This window comes from Mastigoproctus giganteus, chromosome 2 (assembly GCF_048544385.1).
Source record: "Mastigoproctus giganteus isolate SK-2022 chromosome 2, ASM4854438v1, whole genome shotgun sequence".
NCBI classification, from domain to species: Eukaryota; Metazoa; Arthropoda; class Arachnida; order Uropygi; family Thelyphonidae; genus Mastigoproctus; species Mastigoproctus giganteus.
The window spans coordinates 243,209,092-243,224,798 of NC_143576.1; the positions used below are offsets into that span (position 1 = coordinate 243,209,092).

At 37.0% G+C, this 15,707-nt stretch overlaps 1 non-coding gene across 1 annotated transcript; it reads left to right on the forward strand.

Annotated features, from left to right (window-relative positions):
* Positions 1–8,455: 8,455 nt before the first annotated feature.
* TRNAR-UCU (transfer RNA arginine (anticodon UCU)) lies at positions 8,456–8,528 on the forward strand. The gene has a single exon. It is a non-coding gene; the product is annotated as a tRNA-Arg (tRNA).
* The last annotated feature ends 7,179 nt before the right edge of the window (positions 8,529–15,707 follow it).

The window sequence follows — 15,707 nt, forward strand, 5'->3', positions numbered from 1 at the left end:
GACTGAGAAAGTCAAGTTTCAAAGAAAGGAAGTCAAAGAGTTCGGAGTGATAATTATGGTTGGTAGAACTATAGAGATAAAAGATAAATTTGACAGAATAGAGTACAGTGATTTTAAGCCAGTGGAGCTAAAGCGAGAAATATCATAGCGGACATATTCATACAACCCTTGACGCAAAATAAATCATAGAGTAATGTTTAGGATAACTCAACTGAAATGAGCACTGATTGCAGCCTCAAATAATTGGGGCTCAATTATCAGATGCCACAATTATTACTACATGAAGCAGAATATGGGGTGGCTGGAGCTTTGCTCCTCATACTAAACGTGGGTTTCATCACTTCAAGCCTGCAATAAGTAAAGTGGTAGTATCGCACCAGAAGATTAAAGTTGTTTACCACCTTGCGCGGTGACATAGACAGGCAACTTTCCTCTCTGCATGTGGGTACTACATCTTGACCCCTGCTCAGGTTAGTTCACATCTGACTGGTCACTCTTAAGTATACTAGAGTGATTCAGACCTTACACATAGGGAAAAAGTATACTCAGATTTACCGACGGTCCCACCAACATGAAGGCGCCATAGGAGGATCTGGTTGTCGCAGAATGGCTAGACTTCGCCGAAATTCGGGGATTTGAATATCACTTCCGCCAGTGTTTTAAACTTTAGTAGCAAGCCTTAGCTGTGACGAGCTTGGAGGGCTTAAATAAATCGTTAAATAAACCTTACATTTTTTTACATTAAATAAATTTAAAATGGAGTTGAAAATAATAATTAAAAACATTGCATGTATATACTGTCCAGGATATATAAATCCCTTCCAGCCAATGTCTGTCCATTCGATGTCCCTTCTAGCGCATGGCTGTTGCTTTCTCAAGACAGGAAACAAGTTGAAAACAATAATGATAATAATAATATGTAAAATAGTGTTCATCTTTTCTCTTAAAAATACCACAAATCTCCCATACCGTTTTAGAAAAGGTCTGGGTTCGAATCTCGTCAATGATGCGAGAAACGTTTATTTGTCTTTTTCTCACGCCTTGGCCGAGACTACAGAAAGACAGACAGAATACAATTACGCCCCTTAATTAATTTCTTTGGAGTTTAAAATTTACACACCCTCTTTAAATATTGACATCGAGCATGGTTCACCGCTGTCAGGCCTGTTGGATGGGATCATACGTCTTACAGATGTCATGTGACCATATTTTGGAGCACCCTATATCGACTTCCGTAATGTGACTATTTTGACAATTCTTATACAACCCTTATAAATATCCCTAACACCTGTCCGCAGTTTCTTCCTGTCTCCTCATTTCATCGTTATTCTATGGTACAGCACCATACCAAATTTTTTCCGCTTCATTGCAAGCTGCACGATTTACACCACATTTTCTACGTGTTCTGTTATTTTGTCGAGCAGTGTAAGTGTGCCAATAAACGTTACATATTTAGTAACCTCCTACTATATTTTATAGTTTTTGGTGTCAACGGCAGTTGAAAGTATCTGCCGTTGAAAGCTATCTCGTAATTTAACTCACTGAATGTGAGTTAAATCATCATATAGCTTTTATTATGTGTAAGGTGATTACACAGTTAAATCTTATATAATAAATGTGCTCCCCCCTCCAGTAGTCTCTCCATTTACACGCCCCTAACTTTAGTCTTGCCTGTGGCTGTCCACAATCTTCCATTGAAGTTTAGTTTGCACGATTCATCGTTGTCCACCCTTCATTTAGAGAGGGCTAGGTTCGAGTCCTGTCACAGACCGCAAGAATTTCTGGTGCTCTTCAGTCAAAGCTGTAGTTAGCCGAGCTCAGCAGAGGAAGCAGGGTCCCTCCCCTTGAGTTATTTCGAGCTTACAACTGCACAACGTGCAAATCTGCCTTGGGGTACATACACGCTTCCACAAACACAGGATAGCGATATGAACTAGTAACGTTAAAATAATATTTTGAATAGGAATTTGTAGGTACTCACACATTCCAAGTTAAACCCTACAAAAATTAAGGGAGAAGATTACACATCATCAAATAAATTGATTCAGTAACAGGGTCTTTATGAATTCTTGGATGATTATTGAAAACATTTTACACATAAAAAATAAACTCCATAAAGCCGTACTCAATTTGGTTAGACAGTATTGTTCGCTTAATGCATTAAAGAATAAACTATTGAAACCAAAGGTGACTTTCAGTGAAAACTGTATGTAGAGCATGACCAGTTGCAGTTTCCCCATTTTAAAAAGAAACAGGGAAAGTGCGACCAGTTACCTGAATTAAGTGGAGTTTGATCTTGATAAAACCAAGTCTTAAAGGAATAATGATTGTTTATAGTTGGAATTCCTGGACTGTTCATTTCTTTCTGATAGGTCTCAGCTTAATCTATCCATTTAATTTATTCTAACATATTACATGTCCAAAAGCATAAAGAAATCCATTGTAACGTACTACGTTAGACTTCTATTGTCTACCTCATTTACAAAATGGCGTGTCACTGTGCTAATTCTTATTTTTGGAGTGGGAGTCCTTGTGCCAAAACAACTCTCTTCGTTCTCCGTACTTGGCCTTGAAGATCTGCGCTCTTTTATTCAACCGATTTTTATTGAACTATGTCCTTCACATTTACCTAGTTTCATACTTGGACGATGGAATTTTTTTTGTCTAACCTCATTAAAATTCGGCTACACCTTTGTTCGCATCAGAGGAGATAATTCGTCTGTCGTTTTCACTCCAACTTGATCCACAGTAATCGAGCGCCCTCTATTGTTCTCTTTACACACTGACAGTCCATTTTCACAAAAACTCGATTAGCGTTAGTACTGGCAAATGATACAGGAAGTAAGCTTATACAGCATTAACCAAAAAAGGAAAGACACTACCCCGCCTCATCTTTCCATTCCATCTTTACATTTATTCAATCTACCCACTTCCACAACACCAGGTGGGAATTTGTTCCAACACTCAACACTTGTTCAATTACATTCAGTAATTGAACAAGTTTAATCTGGGAAAATTTTGCTTCCGTGATGTTGATAATATTCTCTAATTTTCATTATTATTGAATTTACGCGCTACATTCATTGGCTAAGATTTCCAGCATAAGCTACTTCCATACATTCAACAATACTCCTGAAATAATCCTATGAAGAATATGATTAAGCTAGATTCTTCACAGGATTATTTCAACATTGCTCAATAAGTTGTTTACCTTATTTATTACTTACGATAATCCAGATCGCTAGATTATTGTAAGGTAAGCTCAGAACAAAACAACATTTACCTTCTCACAAAGCAAGCAATAGATTGTTTCTAGATGGAGAAATTCCAGGTAACCGAGTCTGACACAAAATCCCTGAATTCTTTATTATTTATTTTCAATGATTATGATTAGTTTCAATTGTGATTATTTTCAATTTTTTTTCCGGATTTTTCAGTTTCCCCATTTTAGAAATTGGGTTTAAAATTGCTTTAAATTTATATGCTATTATTGTTATATTCTATGTATTTCTAAGCATCTGTTCTATCTATTACTATTACGTCCTGAATGGGATTATGGAACAGAGATAGAGGACAGAAACAGCGTCTTTTTGGGTAGCACAGTTAGTAGAATCGCCGTCTTCCTCACACTGGGTTCGAGTTCCGTCGATGACAGGAGGAATTTTTATGGGCCCTTTTCATAACGTGTCTGAGTTAGTCCGTCTCAGGTGAGGGTAGCATGGTTTTTAGTCCCTGAAACCGGGTTTTACGGCCGGAAAACAGAAAATCGACCACAGAAAAAACGCAATTTAAAGATAGTGTACAGGGAGCAATATGGGTTTAGTCTCTGATGCTCCCAAAACCCTACAACAACAAGAGAAACAGCATTAAGAAAACCAATTAAAGTGAGGAGGAAATATCTAAAGGAAAATAAACGTGTATTAAAAAAGTCGTAAAGGCACTGGGTTAAAGGAAAGAAACTACGAAGGCAGTACATATACCGTAATCCTGAAAATCATAGAAGATGGGGGTTTATAAGGAAAAATCCGCGGGATAGAGGAAAATGGAGATAGACGGTTCGAATGTCACTAGTCTTTGGACGAAGCCTAGACATAGATGCCTGCACATGTTAGTGAATTTTTGTACGCTTCTGTAATGCTTATATTATTTAAAACTGCGGTTGAAATATATTCGTATTAGAGCTAACGATGTTGTAAATATTTCATTAAAGTGGTGCATAAATCGTTACAATGTGCATATCGGGTAAAGATAAAAATAATTGATAAAACAAAGAAAATCACTGGTGCATCGAAAGCAACCATTCTAAAGGTGTGCAATGAATGAAGGAAAAAAGAAGAATGAACTCCAAAAGGAAAAAATGCGGCAGAAAATTGGTATTAAAAGGACAAGACCGCGGGAATTTTTGGAGTTTTGTGTAGTAATATAAGATAGATTGCGATGAATTCTTTCAAAACGTCAACGCAACTACACAACGTGCAAAAACTGTTGAATGGTTCGAGAAACGTTCCCAAGTATTCCATCATCCTAGTTGCATAATTCTTCAGATCAGAATCCAATTTATAATTTATGGGATATGTTGGAAAAGGCAGTTCGGCTTCGTAGTTTTCTGCCGACCACAATACAGCAACTAACAAATATCCTGATGGAAGAATAGTCACATCTATACTGCCTCAAAATGCAATGGAAAGCTAAACTATATTGCCTCAGACACCTAGTGAAACCCATGACACGATGTGCACAGGTTGCAATTCGGGCAAAAGGTAGCCCTACTATATATTGAATAAAAGTTGTTAATTTTTTTTCCAGTGAATATATTATACAGTGAAACTTCTCCTAACGGACACCTCTCGTTAACGGACATCTCTCTACAACGGACATTTTCAAATTCCCCAGCTCACCTCTATTGGTTTTAACGTGTTTGCAGCTTCTGTTTAGCGGACATTCTCTGTAACGGACGCGGACAGGCAATCTGCACTGTTTCGTTTAGATTAGCACTTAATTTGATCTCCCCACAACGGACTGCGGGAGAGCTCACGGCCCTTTTTCTAGGAACGTTTCTTCCACGTATTGCCTCAATCGTGTGTTTATTTTCTATTTCCGATTCTCTGAATTTTATCAAGGTTTACGTCGCGGTTCTAAACCCTTTTTCAAGAATTTTAAGGCACGTGTAAAACTTCTGATGAATTCGGTGTGTGCAGGGGGGGGGGAATTTTGTCGGCCTTTCGTCTTTTGAGTTTCAGTTTTCAGTTTTGTTCAGTGTCTTGTGAAGTGCACAATGTCTTCTTGTAAACATTTAACTTTAAAAGATAAAGTCGAACTCATTAATGCGTATGGTCGGCAAAAAAAAATAGTGTTCGCAATCTCGCTGCAAAATTCAAAATCAGGAAGACGCTGGTAAGCGAAATCCTAAAGAAAAAAATGAACTGCTCAAACAATTTTGGCAACACGGAAATGATCAGGTTCAAAAATCATTCCCGAAAACGGTTGGACTTCAAATTGACAATGTTACGTATGAATGGTTTTGTCGCGAACGTGCTAAAAAAATTCCCATTAATGGGCCTATTATTAGGGAAAAGGCTTTGGAGGTTGCGAAATCTATGGGAGTAAATGAGTTCAAAGCTTCTGTGGGATGGCTAGACAAGTTCAAAACTCGGCATAAAATTTCTTGGAAAACCGTAAGTGGTGAAGATGGATCTGTTGATACTGGGGTTGTAACAGAGTGGACCGTCAAATTGGAAGATTTATGTCGTGATTTTGAAGCTAAGGATATTTACAACTGTGACAAAACAGGGTTGTTTTTTAAAGCTCTTCCTGAAAAAACAATGAGTCTAAAAAACGAAAAGTGCCAGGGCGGAAAAATTTCTAAAGAACGCTTGACTGTACTATTGTGTACAAATATGCTGGGAGACTTTGAACAACCTCTTGTTATAGGAAAACCACAAAATCCTCGTTGTTTCAAGGGCATAAAGTTGAATCTCTTGAATGTTGACTGGAAGTCAACATTCAAGTCATTTGGTTAAAGTGACTTATCCATATCATGAGCGAATGGATAAGTCACTTTAACCAAACCATGATTCGTCAAAACAGAAAAATTATTCTTTTCATGGATAATGCTGCATCTCACCCGCACATTGAATTGTCCAACATTCAAATCGTTTTTCTGCCACCAAATTTTTATTATCCCTTGATCCAAGGGATAATAAAAAATTTTAAACTTCACTACAGAAAACGTGTTTTAAGACATCTCATTGCAAACATGAACGATGTAAAATATGCGAGTGACCTTGCAAAGAAAATCAGCATCCTAGATGCGATTCAGTGGATTTCCTCTTCAGTAAACGCAATTAGAAAACAAACTGTCGTGAACTGTTTTGTAAAGTCTGGCTTCTCAAACGCAAAAATTGAAGTTGTGAACAGCAATGTGGAGCACCAAGAAGAACAAGAACTTCAACATCTATTGATAATGTACGATACTTCACTACAAAGTGACCCTGGCTACAAAGGTATAGACTCGAACCTCACTACAGAAGATGATGCTCTAGATATCAACGACATTATCATCGATATTTTTCAAGAAGTTCCTCATGAGGATGAAGAAATGGAAGGAGGTCATTCTGTCGAAGAACATTAACGACGAACCACCGATGAAAATAGAAGCGCTCATACAAATCAATCGTTTAAAAATGTTTTTCGCCGCTGAACAAGATACTGAAGGACTTTCGATGGTTTCTTCACTCCAAACAAATGTTGAAAACAAATTATCAGCCGGAAGAAGGTGCAAAAGAAAATAAGTGATTACTGTATGTATTTTTCTTAAGATAAAGTCATAATATGCATAGCACAATTGTATGTATATTATTTACAAAAATATTGTTCAAAATCTGTATATATTTTAATTTAATTTTACATTAAACGTTTAACGATTTTTCTTTCTTTCTTTTTTTTTTTCTCCCTCAGACTTCTTGTTAGCGGACACTTCTCTCTAACGGACACATTTTCGTTCCCCATGGCTGTCCGTTAAAGGGAAGTTTCACTGTATATATTATTTAATCGGCGGTTTTAGAATGTGTATAATGTCAAAGAAATACACGATATGGTGCATCTGTTAAGTTACATCGATTCTCAAGTTGGTTTGCATCTTTTCCAGGATGAAAGATCCGTGTTTCCAGAAGAAAAAAAAACGATGCAACCCTCTTTATATAGGCGAGGCGAAATGTAGTCCAAAATTGAAGAGAAGGGATGAAACCCACCCTTTGAATGTAAAACTATTATGATCAAAGAAAATGAAAGGATAAAAACAAGACTCGCCGGAGGGAATCGACTAGAAACCGATAGAGGAAATCTATAAGAGAGGAAAAATAACAGTTGAAACATGGAATAAGGTCAATTCATGGGAAAGAAGAAAATAATTGCGAATTAGAAAAAGTTAAGATTAAAATTGAACTTGCTGTAAAAGAGGCGGGGATTTTAATATACTAAATCAGAAAGAATATTGCATATAAAACTGAAACTGGAAAAGAAAACATTACACATTCGGTGTATACAACGTGAAAGAGTAAATGAGCAATAATGCATATCTTCCGTTTGTCTTAACTGGCCATTACTTTGATGTATTGGGGGTAATTGTTCTTTCTTTTTGTTGGCGAAAAGTGGAAATAGGTATCGACTCTTCAACGAAGTTTCTTATTTTTTATTTATTTTTTCATCCGAAATGAACGGCGAATTGACCTCATTTTATAACTTTGCAGTTAAAATGCACGTGTTGTAAACTTGAAAACAGGTATATATATAGAATGTTGGCTTTTTAAGCTAAGAATAATGATTTTTTTCGAGTCTAGGAACTGAATATGGAATCAAGTGATCACCTTGGAAATATTGCGCAGAAGCAAGTAAAAATTCTTTCTTCTGCTTTTCTGGAACCAAGAAAAATGTGTCTTAATTTCGTAATTAATGTAGTTTAAGTTCGTTTATATTTATATGTAAATTCATACACATCAAATGCAAATTAATGTACATTAAATTCAAGATAAATTAATACAATTTTATGGCATCTTCTTAATTTTTAAAAATTCAATATACAAATTTAGTTAATTAAAACGAACGCATCTTTTCTTTAAGACTACAGAACTGATCATGAGGTTATCGACAGTCCGAGTACAGCACGTGCTCAACCTTCTTTCTTTCTTTCCTTTGGTCATTGTGACTAAAGGAAAGGGAATTTATAGACTAGCATAAAACAAAAGGGGCGGAAAGAAATGATTTGTTATTGCTTAATGAAATACAGGATTTTGTTATCTCCTCGTAATTTTTTAATGGTATCAACAAAATACAGGAATTTGAAGTAGAAATGCCTTCAGGAGAACCGTGATTTATTTGAATAAGGAATCATCACATGAAAATTTTATTTTCAAATTGATTTGTAAATTATTTAAAATAGTCTTGCTTTAATGTAATAGTCCCTGTAGCGCAGTGGATAGCGCGTTGGACTTCTAATCCAAAGGTCCCGGGTTCGAATCCCGGTAGGGATGAACGAGAAAATTTTTAAACCCCATGGCTACCTAATTTATCTCTACCACTACAAAACGCTGGTAATATCGAGATCAAGCATTTTAAGCCTCTGAGGGGAATTTTTAAATCAGGTCAGAAATGCTAAAAAAAAAAGGAAGGAAAATTATTAGATTGCAATTTGAAAAATTATTAGGAAAACCTTGGAGCAGAGCTACTAATGTTGTTATATGTAATGCTACATCTACTTTCCAAACTATAGGATTATTTCCATATAGACCTGATTCAGACTGCATCTTAACTTGCATTTTCAGTTAGCAGAAATGAAGGCACAGGCTTTATAGAAATCAAGTCCATCGAATAAAGATAGTCATGAATTAATATTTTGTTTATGTGGATGTGTTGTATTTTATGTTGGGCGGCTGCTGCTGAACGTTAGTTCCACTATATGATGATACAGAACATTGTAAAATAGCCAGAAATAATCATAGTGTTATGTTGTGTTGTGTTTGTGCAATGTGAGTGTTGTGTTTAGTTGTTTCCGGAAACTTTGCTACCAGGAAGGAAATACTCCAATTATGTGGGCTACAGAGCTTGGCAACCAGGAATCTCAGCAATTGAGCTTTATAAGGCTCAGAGGGGGGGGGGGTTAGTGAAATGAGCCATAAATTCAAATCACAGGACTTGATGTTTAGATTACATTGTAGGAAGATTTTATTGTCAGCGAGTTGTTGATTACTGGAGCAAGTTGCCTCCGCAGGTAGTTGAAGCTCACAGTTTGAAGAAATTCAAAGGTCAACTGGATAGTTATGTAGGTGAGGAGGAAAACGAGTAATATTTATTTTCTTATCTGCTTCTTTTTATTTTTGGCTGGTGCAACAAAAGTCTGTGGCTTCCTTGCACTTCATGGCTAATGATACCTAGTGATATCAATATATAAAAACAGGTGATAAGCAACTGCCAGAAAATTTTAGGGGTATTAATTTATTTTATTAAACAGATAATCGAAACTGCGTGTAAAGGTAATGCCACAAAATTAAATAAAATTATTGAATTAAGCGATGGGTAGCAAGTATGTAAGAAAATTAGATCATGCATAGATGCCACACATTCATGACAAAGCAGATAATAAAAAAATAATAATTACATTTAAAGACCAATTTATACATTTTTCGTAGCTTCAACAAAAGCTTTTGATAGAATTAAAATAAAAATGCAATAGAAATCTTAGAAGTTACGCAAAGTTCTTCAACAATTAATAGACGTAATCAGTTTAGGAAGAACTCAAGAAGAAGAACAAGCATTAAAAGCCAGTAGAATATCGGGAAGTAAAATAATATAAAAAATATAAATGTAATTTCTAACAAACCAACCATTAATCAGAACAAAGTTCAAAAATACAAAACTATATTTTATATAAAACCTGTAATAACGTATGCAGATGTCACAAGAGGTACAACAGCAAAGCCCTCGTGGGTAGCACAGCTGGTAGGATTGCTATCCTCCCCACACCAGGTGGAAGAGACCTGAGTGCGAGCCCCGTCGATGAGGAGAGGAATTTTTATGGGCCTTCTTCACAACATAGCTGAGTTAGTCGTCTCAGGCCACGGTAACATGGTTTTTTTTTATCCAGGAATCTCGGATTTTTCGTCCAACAAAGAGAAAATCGACCTCAGAACACACGCAATTTACAGACACTATACACAGAGCAATGTGGCTTTAGTCGCTGATACCCCTAATACCCTGTAACAACAACATCTGCAGAAATAAATAGGAAAACTATAAAAATTAACAAATTAAGAAAAATAACTAATTTAACATTAGGAGGTTTAAAGTGAAGAAAAATAGGAAAAATATAGAATATGATCTATTAATGTTAATGAACTGGAGAAAATATAGAGGAAGACCAAGAAGGTGCAAAGATGATCTCATTTTAAATCCAACAAGCGAAATGCTTAACTGTAAAGGGAGTTCCTCCTGTCCAGTTGGTAATCGAACCTGGTATTTCTCAGTCTCAGTATAACCACTATACTAGTAGCGATGGCTATGATCACACTTTCATGGCTTCTTTACTATTGTCTTGTTGAAAAGTCCACTGGAACAGGCATGAGTTCGAATTCCATTGGAAAAAGATTTTATGTTTCTTTTTTTGTGGATTCACCAAACTGATCTTCATTTACTTCCGGTTTTTTTTTTTATTCAGCTAAAGTCAACCCTGGAATGTATACATATTAGTGCTTCTTCTAAAACAAGTTAAAACAATCCGTGCAGAACTTGCAAAAGCAATTTTGTAACTTGTAGTTCAGTATTTGGGATTATTATACTTGTTTGGTACGAAAACCACAAGAAAAATAATAAAAACTATATAATAAAAACAATAATATTGTGTTGCTAATAGTAGTTGTAAGGCCAAATTCAGCCACTCTGGGCAGTATACATTTATGAGTTTTTTTTTATGATAGGTTTCGGTGATAGAACTGGTTTGCCATTTATAAATATTTGATATTTCAGACACATAGAAGATATCGATTTGTTCACAGGAGGACTCTCGGAGGTCCCCAGGACTGGTAGTATTGTTGGACCCACCTTCGCGTGCATACTTGGACTACAATTTTATCGTTTGAAATACGGCGACCGTTATTACTTTGAACATGGAAGAGTCACTGGTTCTTTCAGTCATGGTAAGTAGCCGACTTCATTTAAGAAACTTTACAACGAGTTTGATTAGGTTTGCTTAAATTCCTAAAGATAACTTTAAAGGAAACGGGGTGCTTCTTTTTCCACTTCGCGTATCCCTTGAGTGATAATAGTGTTACATCGGACCCCTTTTAACAATTCATAAATTTTTAAAATAAAATAACTTATTGGACTTATTGAATTTATCGAAAATATGGTGTTTTTAACATATAGAAAGCAACATGTTTACAATAAAATCAGAATTCTGATAACGTCATCGGTTTAAATATTAAAATATAATTCCAGAAACATAATTTAAAAATTAAAACGAAACTAATTATTAAAAATAAGGAGAAGTTATATTATTAAACTACATGCTAACCTTGAATAATTTTCACTAAAACAGTTATAAAGGCAATATATATGTGAAATCGTCAATTAAATCAATACTCATAAAAATTCCTCGCGTCTTTGACGGGGATTCGAATTCAGGTCTTTTCAACCCCGTGGGAGGAAGAAGGTGATTATACCAAACTGTGCTACCCAAAAGGGCCTTCGTCGTGGGTAACATAGTTGGTAGAATCCCCGTCCATCCCACACCGTGTGAAAAAGACGCGTTCTAATCTCGTCAATGAGGCGAGAAATTATTATGGGTCTTTTTTCAAGGTAGCTGAGTTAGTCTGTCTCAGGCGAGGGTGGCATGCTTCTTTTCTCCCAGAAATTCATGATTTTCATCCAATAACGAAACAATTCGGCCACAGAACACACGCAGCTTACTAACATATTTGTATTATATACCGTGTTGTTGTAGGGCTTTAGAGGCATCAGAAGAAGGCTCACAAAATTCCCTACGTCATCGACGGGACTTGAACTCGGGTCTTCACCTCTCGGTGTGGGGAGGATGGCGACCTACTAACTGTGCTACCCACAAGAGCTGTATACGGTGTAATATGGTCTAAGTTGTTGACAAGCCTAGAACCTTACAACTGCCAACTAACCAACTGTCTATGTTTTACTATTCGTGTTGTTTTAATAAAAAATTACTTAGCATTAACACACTATCACACGTAGAAGACATTAACACATTAACATTAACGCGTGATTTAAGGATGTTTTTTCAACTTAACTTTTGAACTAGTTTTGAAGGTCGCAGAGCTTTAAAGTTCTTCTTGGCAGAAGAGAGTAAATGCAGTTGGGTATCACATAAACCGATGAGCGAAAACATCATGAACAACGAGTGGTTATGCAAATCGAAGCAACTACAGGTGAACTACGGCGCGTGCGCGGGTCGAGACAAGGTATAAAAAACGCCTGTTACTGAGCTCCGTTAATCAGTGTTACTCTTGTTCTTCAGATGGGAAAGGCAGCGGACTTAAGCGAGTTTGACAAACGACAAATTGTAATGGTCAGAGCATATCCGAAACGGCACGGCTGGTGGGTTGCTCAAGGTCAGCCGTGGTTAGTACCTACCGAAAGTGGTCCAAGGAGGAAAAACCCACGAACCGCCGTCGAGGTGTTGGAAGACCACGGCTCATTGATGCTCGAGGTGAGCGAAGGCTCTCCCGGATAGCACGTGGCAACAGAAGGGCGATTGTGGCGCAACTCGCCGGTAATTGGAATGCTGGTGACAGAAGTAGTGTGTCACAACACACAGTACATCGAACCCTGCTGAAAATGGGGCTGCGTAGCCGCAGGCTGCTCCAAGTGCCTATGCCAACCACGGTTCACCGGGGACAGCGTCTACAATGGGCACGCGAGCATCGAAACCGAACTTTGAGTGATTGGAAGCAGGTCGTCTGGTCCGATGAATCACGTTTCCTGTTGCACTATGTGGGCGGCCGGGTACGTACGGCTCGTTTACCTGGGGAAGTGATGGCGCCTGGATGCATTGTGGGATACCCTGGGACTAGTCATCCATGTGACAGGCATTCTGACGTCCACCACCTACCTAAAGATCACCCTGTGTTTGGGTTGCCTGAGGGACGGGATTTTATTATTTAGTTTTATTATTTACTTACTATTTTTTTCTATTATTTTGTTCTTTTTTTATTTTTATTTTACATATATATATATATATTTATTATTATTATTATTATTATTATTATTATTATTAATTTGTTCTTTATTCATTTATTTTTTAATTTTATATATATATATATATATATATTTTTTTTTTTTTTTGCTCTGATATTAGGGCAGTAAGAGCTCGTAAACCAGAGGGTTCGGAGAGCGGTCGCGATACATGCGTATTTGTGGCCTACCTCCCTGTGGTGTAGACGGACACTGGGCAGGCTTTCCAGATGCCTGCCCTGTGACAAAACGGCCAGAAACAACTAAACAACACAACAACACAAGCATTGCACGAACATGATATTACACACATTTCTGGCCTTCTACAGTGCTCTATAATCATCACAGTGTACAAAGTCGGAGTTGAACTAACGTTCAGGTGCCGCCCTACATAAGATACTATACATGTCTACATACATGTCTGCCTAATCATCATTGTTGACCAGGTACACCCTTTCATGGCAACGGTCTTCCCTTCTAGCGGTGCCGTTTTTCAGCAGGATAATGCGCCATGCCACACTGCCCGGGTTGTTCGAGATTCTTTCGAAGAACATGAGGAAGACTTCCAGATATTGCCCTGGCCTCCAAATTTCCCAGACATCAATCCATCGAGCATCTGTGGTTTGTGTTCGAACAGCAACTCCGATCTGCGGCGTCTTAACCACGGACCTTACAGGAGTTAAAGGATCTGCTGGTTACGTGTTGGAACCAAATACCACAAGACATATTTAGAAATCTTGTAGCGTCCATGCCTCGGCGGGTACGAGCTGTTTTGGGTGCACATAGGGGACCAACATCATATTAGGTAGGTGGTCATAATGTTTTGGCTCATTGGTAAGTATGCAGTGTAAAAGGGAATTAAGAATCTAACTGCTTTTTTACAAAACAGTGGTGATATTCTTGCTAAAAATTCAACCAAATGCTCATCGGAGGTATGTTTTTAACAAATGTGGATGAGTTAGGCGGTTTCAAGGGAGGGTGGTCTCGTTTTCTACTCCCAGAAACTCGAGGTCTTGATTCAGCAACAGATAAATCGACCACAGAACACACGGAATTTACAGATAATATACAAGCGTATACGGCGCAATATTCTCTATGTCACTGAAGCGCCAGAAACCCTACACCAACACTTATTGAACAAATTTTCAAACAATAATCAGCTGAAATATCTTTCAAGTTTTCTTGATGGATACTTTAGTTTTCTATTAATAAATTAAAAGAAAACTAAAGTAATGATTCTTTTTCTGAAAACCCCTTAGAATAGTCTTGAGAACCCCCTAGAGGTTTCTCTAACCACCTTGGTCTTTTTAGTGACAAATTTTAACTACAGCGCTGCATCAGATAGAATAACTCACGTTGCTCGTATCTTTTCTTCCAGACTAAACTCCATCTTCTACAGTCAAAATCAGTTCTTAATTAGAAAAGCACGACTAAGCTTTAAGACCAAGATTTAAATTGACTGTTTTTCCAGTCTATAAAACACATGCAGTGACACAAAACTTTGAGCAAGACTTCTGGTGCACTGTCATTATTTTGACGAGACCATTAGACATTGATTTTTAAGTAGTGCAAATGGTTGCGATATTTAATACTTTATGAGATCATTTATGTAGTTATCTGTGACAAAAAATAAACGTCGGTGACCTAGAAGCCATAAAGATACTATAGGATTATAATGCTCTGAAATCCAGAACAATATTACTTGGCGTTGCTTCTAAGAGTAAGTTCAATAGAACAGACAGACAAAGGGTTTGTTTATTAGAGGGACGATTAGAGCTCGCATTGCGTAAAGTAAATTATTTTGACCTCGGTATTGCATCTGTTTAGTGGGACATATTTTTCAGGCTTTCCACAGTATAAGAGTTCTTGGTCTTTTAAAGTATAAATTTAACTACAGCGCTGCATCCATGAACAAAGGCTATCCAAAATTAATAAGGAATACTCTAAAAAGTATATGAAATATATTTTTTTAAATATAAATATGAAATATATATCGCTTATATACTTTTTTCTTTTCCTTCTTTTTATATATATACATATAGTACGTTGTTGGTATTGTTGTTGTAAGGTTTTAGGAGCATCAGCAACTAAGGCCATATTGCTCCGTATATAGTGTCTATAAACTGCGTATATTCTGTGGTCGATTTTCTGTTTGCTGGACGAAAAAACCGAGTTTGGGGAAGAAAAACCAAACTACCATCGCCTGAGACTGACTAACTCAGTTATGTTGTGAAAATGGCCCATAAAAAGTCCTCATGTCACCAACGAGACTCGAACTCAGGTATTTTCCATCATTTTCCGTTATGTTTGCTGGACAAAAAACCCGAGTTTCCGGAAGGAAAAACCATGCTACCATCGTCTGAGACTGACTAACTCAGCTATGTTGTGAAAACGGCCCATAAAAATTCCTCATGTCACTAACGAGACTCGAACTCAGGTCTTTTTCACCATTTTCC